Source organism: Mizuhopecten yessoensis, unplaced genomic scaffold (genome assembly GCF_002113885.1).
Source record: "Mizuhopecten yessoensis strain PY_sf001 unplaced genomic scaffold, ASM211388v2 scaffold10359, whole genome shotgun sequence".
Taxonomy (NCBI): Eukaryota; Metazoa; Mollusca; class Bivalvia; order Pectinida; family Pectinidae; genus Mizuhopecten; species Mizuhopecten yessoensis.
In genome coordinates, this window is record NW_018408507.1 from 436,641 (window position 1) to 442,383 (window position 5,743).

A 5,743-nucleotide genomic window follows, 5' to 3' on the forward strand; every position below is an offset into this window, starting at 1 on the left:
TGTGACGTTACACATTAACACGTGTAAAGACTGAGTGTGACGTTACACATTAACACGTGTAAAGACTGAGTGTGACGTTGATTGTGACGTTATACATAAACACGTGTTAAAGACTTATGACGTAACATATAAACACGTGTATAAAAACTGATATTGACGTCACACGTTAAGACATAGTTGTGTTAGAGAAGCGAAATGTCAACAAAAACTAAACATGTTAACATTTATAGGTAGTTATTTTTACTGACATCCTCAGTCTTACACTGTATTTTGATAGTTTTTTTCCTTCAAACTTGATGTCTTACGGTTTAGTTTGATTCCCTTAATCTTATCATAATTTTACTCTTTGGTTTCATTCCCTACATTTAAGCATTGAACTGCTTTCAGTTGGCATTCATAGGCAATATGAATTCCGACTGGGAAAAGGCAAATCCAACATGAAGCGCGCTATTCAATACTTAAATCTTACTGGAATCTGTTAATCTCATAATTTTTTTATATCACACTTATGAAAGCCAACATATATTTGTAGGGATATATATTTTAACATTAGTCTTACCTTTAAGTTCTCTTCCGAACCTTTTAAAAACAAGCCAATATTCATCATTCCGTCCTCATCGCAAAGTTTTCACACAAAATACTCAGGAAACCACAATGTATCACTTAACTTAGTTTGTAATACCAAAAATATTCCGATAAACATCAACCCCTCTCACGTTGTAGTGGTGAAGTGCTTTACATGGCGGCGCCAGGGGAACTGAACCAGGTATGGAAAATGAATGTTTCAAAATTCGAAAAATAACTTAACTGTGATATGGAGTTTCAATGGGTTTTTTAAAAATGAAAATCTCCTATTTACGTTTGGCCGATGTTGTGATACGGTGAACTGTGTGTTTTATCTCTACTCGCAAGTATACTGCAATTTTACAGTGAACACGCTCTGCCTCTATAAATACTACTGATAACGCTATATCCGAGCCAGCAGCTGCCTCTTTTAAAGTTCTGCACGAGGGAGTCAAAAGAAGGAAGTTTTCAGATAAGTTTAAAGATAACGCCAACTCTGCGTGCGTTTCTTAAATAACTTAACAACTTAATAACAATGGAGTTTGTATGACTTATATAGCAATATAGTTTGTATGACTTATATAACAATAGAGTTTGTACGACTTATAGGCCTATAGCAATATAGTTTGTATGACTTATATAGCAATAGAGTTTGTATGACTTATACAGCAATAGAGTTTGTATGACTTATATAGCAATATAGTTTGTATGACTTATATAACAATATAGTTTGTACGACTTATATAGCAATATCGTTTGTATGACTTATATAGCAATAGAGTTTGTATGACTTATATAGCAATATAGTTTGTATGACTTATATAACAATATAGTTTGTACGACTTATATAGCAATAGAGTTTGTATGACTTATATAGCAAAAGAGTTTGTATGACTTTATAACAATAGAGTTTGTATGCCTATATAACAATAGACTTTGTGTGACTTTATAACAATAGAGTTTGTATGACTTTATAACAAAAGAATTTGAATGACTATATAACAATAGACTTTGTGTGACTTTATAACAATATAGTTTGTATGCCTATAGAACAATAGAGTCTGTATGACTTTATAACAATAGAGTTTGTTTGACTATATAACAATAGATTTTGTATGACTATATAACAATAGTTTGTGTGACTTTATAACAATAGACTTTGTGTGACTTTATAACAATAGACTTTGTGTGAATTTATAACAATAGAGTTTGTATGACTATTGTTCCTACTTAACATTTCCTCTGAACGTGTTACATTGTCTCGAACGGGGAATTTTACACCAACCATCTGAATATAGCAAATACAGCAGGAATAGCCAATAACAGAGATGGCCTACAATAGCAGTAACCTGCAGTTCAAATAATATTCCTACCAAAGTAAAGTATCCCAATCAGAGACGACGTACCACAGGAAGAATGTCCAATCAGAATACACCTACTACAACAGGAGTGTCCAATCAGAGGTGACGCACCACAGTTAGACTCTCATATTAGAATACACCTTCTACAACTGGAGTATCCAATCAGAGGTGACGTACCACAGTTAGACTCTCCAATTAGAATACACCTACTACAACTGGAGTATCCAATCAGAGATGACATACTAAAGTAGTAACATTCAATCAGAATACAACCAAATACAGTAGAAATCTCCAATCGGAGTAGTCCTACCACAAAAGTAGAGGTTACCTAGACCATGGACTACCAACTGTAGATGAAAGTGCATCGTTAGTACACTATACAGGCCAATTAGGACTTAAGGGAGCTTTGACTACACATCAATTGGAAATCGCACTGAAGTGTTTGTGGAAAACATGGCATATTGAACAAACGAAATGTACAAATCATTTACAAAACAAATCGATCTTGAAAGGTGTGTATATTTTATTAATATACTATTTTATCACCTAAACGTTAAAACTAGTAACCAATCAGTAGATAACTTGTAGAGTTTTATCTTAATATTTATATTTTAGTTCTGTTTCCAATGGCAAAGTAAAATATTGGTATATGAATATATTTTGTTTTTTCAAAGGTTAGTACATGGTAGGTAACTACTGGGTAGCGTTGTGGGTGAAATACCTTCCCCAGTAGATCTTTCTGTACACTTACCCTACAGTATCATGCAGGGGTTTTTCACATAGGTTCTTTGATTATATGTTTCCTGGTCAATTCTCTGGGATTAAATTCTCAACCTGAAAATCAATAAAATGCTCTTTCTCACTAAATTTGCCAATAGCACTCTTACATACGATAGTACTGAATATAAATGATAAAACCATTTGCAACTTTGTAGATTTCAACAGAATAAAAATGACTATATCATCTATTTCAAAAATGTATCAAATTACTTCAAAAATGTATTTAATCTCAATTTCATTTATTGTTTAATATAGTAACCAATAAATTCATTACACATTTATATTAGAATTAGCTAGAAGGACTTAAACTAACTTACCAAAATACTTCAATCTGTGCTTGTCTCTTTTACCTTCTTCATACCACCTTACCCGGGTATCTAATGTACAACTGCCTGACTTACAGCTCACAGCTAAAAACATGCTTTACCAGATGGAATCCAACCAATCGTATCGGTCCACGTCACAAGTCACTTATCAAGGTATACCCTAACACTACTCATGTCCAGTAGCTGGTCCTAAACCGGACAGTGTGACAATATACATTATCTAACACATAACCTAACATACAAGATATATTAAAGGTATATATGTTCTCTATTTGTTATGGATATAATTGAAAGTTATCAATTATGTGATGACCCATGTCAAATATATTAAAATATCTTACATAATAATTATACAATACACAATGATCTAATCCATGTCAGACAATATAAAATCTGCATTTCTGACATAATCAGACATGTCCTGGTCCATACCAGATGATTTACATATACAAAATACATTAAATACACCCTGTCACACTTTCATGGTCACTGCCAGCAATGGTAGCACCAAATATCTCCGAAACAAAATATTATTGAGGACAAAAAACTATACAGGACCGCTCTCCTCCTCACAGCGACATACAGGACCACTGTTATCATGTTTAACAGTGGTGAGATGCCGGGGGAGCACAGCGCAGCCTGCTCCCAGTGGGCTTATTTCGGCGTATCTGAGAACATCGCCAGTAATATAAGCTCCCAGACGATTTGTTTCCACCATCTGCCAAAGCAAGGTTTTTACAAAGTGTTAAGGGATTTATTATAACCTTCATTGATGCAATATGAAGTCATGGATTTAGAACTTGCCCTAAACGACGACATAACAAATTATACACAGAGACGCTTCTTAATTTATTTGTGGGGACTGTAACTCATTTTCAGATCGAGTTTTATTGATATTTTACGTCGTTGGCCATCTCTGACCGGTAAAATACCAATAAAAGATGAATTAAGGCATACTACCACGGTACTGTCCATGGGCCTGTGTTTATGTGTAGACTGGCCCCCGTCCCTAAAATATTGAATTATTTAGAAAAAAACAAATCTCTAACAATTTTGATCACTTGGATGTCCGATTCCTAAGTCCTAATCTAGGGGGAGATAAGCTATTAGTAAAATGCAGTTGAGAAATTCTTCATAAACACTTAGGGGATGGTAGCCAGTCTAATTTATGCAGAACAACCGGTTTGTCTGTTTTTAAATGTAACATTTTCGGGTATAAATCCCGGCGGACCTGCCATTGCTTACGCAGGCCGTGCAAGGCTTTGTCAAGGCTCACCTGAAAGCTCCATCAGATCCACGGTTTGGATTGCGATAAACAACTATACCTAGGTAACATAGAAACATTCTTATGTCCAATTTGAACAGTCAGTTTCATAAACAGCAGGTGAAAATGATCTGTTCTCTGTAAACAGGTGTCTCAATATGCAGTAATGACTTTTAATAAACCGCTATCAATTAATTACACATCCACTGATACACAGGTGTCAGATATATCTACACCGTGATACACAGGTATCAGATATATCTACACCGTGATACACAGGTATCAGATATATCTACACCGTGATACACAGGTGTCAGATATATCTACACCGTGATACACAGGTGTCAGATATATCTACACCGTGATACACAGGTGTCAGATATATCTACACCGTGTTTCAGTGCCAGGTGCTGTACGATGTCAGACAACCACTGGTTGTGTAACACCAAAAGGTATGTATCAAAGTCAGCGTGTAGATGTATCTCCGTATGGAAACAAAGCCCTATTCATGGTAGTTAATTAACTCAGCATGTATCGGTGAATCGTGGGCTGTTACTAATGGGGTAACGGTGTAACAAGACAGCTGATGGACAACTTAAGTTATAGTGTTGATTGTCCCAGGGGGACTCCTCCTCGCAATTCTCACCATCCCCCTCCCCTCCCTATTACACCCAGGTCGCGTCTGTGCGTTTGAATTACTAGATGATACGTAATTGACGTCTGTCCTACATCACAGTTACTCACCACTGTGGTAACTTAACGAATATCCCGACATGGAGGCACATTTTACACGTTCAGCAAGTCAAAAAGGTATTAAAAACATATGCTCCAGTAAAGTTTGAAATAGTTGAACAAAATTATAAGCGTTATATAATTATGTTCCGAGTCTTTATACTATACAGTAACAATAACATTTATCATTCCTCCCATTAGTAAAAATAAATATGGTGGCATTGAAATATGAAACGTTTTCTTTTCTGTTGTATAACCACCATAAGGCACGGAAATGTCTGACGTAGGCACTCTTTTGATATTTATTAGCGAGCTAGAGAACTTATATTCCTGTGAATAGAAAGGCACTACTTGTTTGATCATGAAGAATTTATTTAAAAGAAGCGAAAATATGTGAATTTCACCAAATATTTCGGCAGTTCAAGTTGGGACAAATTGGCTGAGGTACATGAATTGGAAGGAGAATGAGCGATACTGACAGAAAATCCACGAATGTGTATAAGAGCAGGAAATGCTACAGTGTTGCCGTGCCACCCATTAGCCTTAAAACAATTCGGGGCTTTAAGATCCTGTATATTAAAACATGTACAATCTTCACATTACACGAACCACAAGTGTCTATATAGGATTCCTGGTTTTAGTGTTGTTATTTTGGATCCTCTTCATAAACTACCAACACCATTCCTCAGAGTTTAAGACAGAAAAATAGGCAACAA

The 5,743-nt window shown here is 35.4% G+C and overlaps 1 protein-coding gene across 1 annotated transcript in view; it reads right to left on the minus strand.

Moving 5' to 3' along the window:
* Positions 1-3,068, minus strand: part of LOC110460333 (beta-1,3-galactosyltransferase 1-like) — a 10,084-nt gene extending 7,016 nt beyond the window's left edge. Inside the window, exon 1 of the mRNA XM_021513177.1 lies at positions 3,023-3,068. The gene's annotated coding sequence lies outside the window, so the exon portion shown is untranslated. The remainder of the gene's footprint in view (positions 1-3,022) is intronic.
* Positions 3,069-5,743: the final 2,675 nt, after the last annotated feature.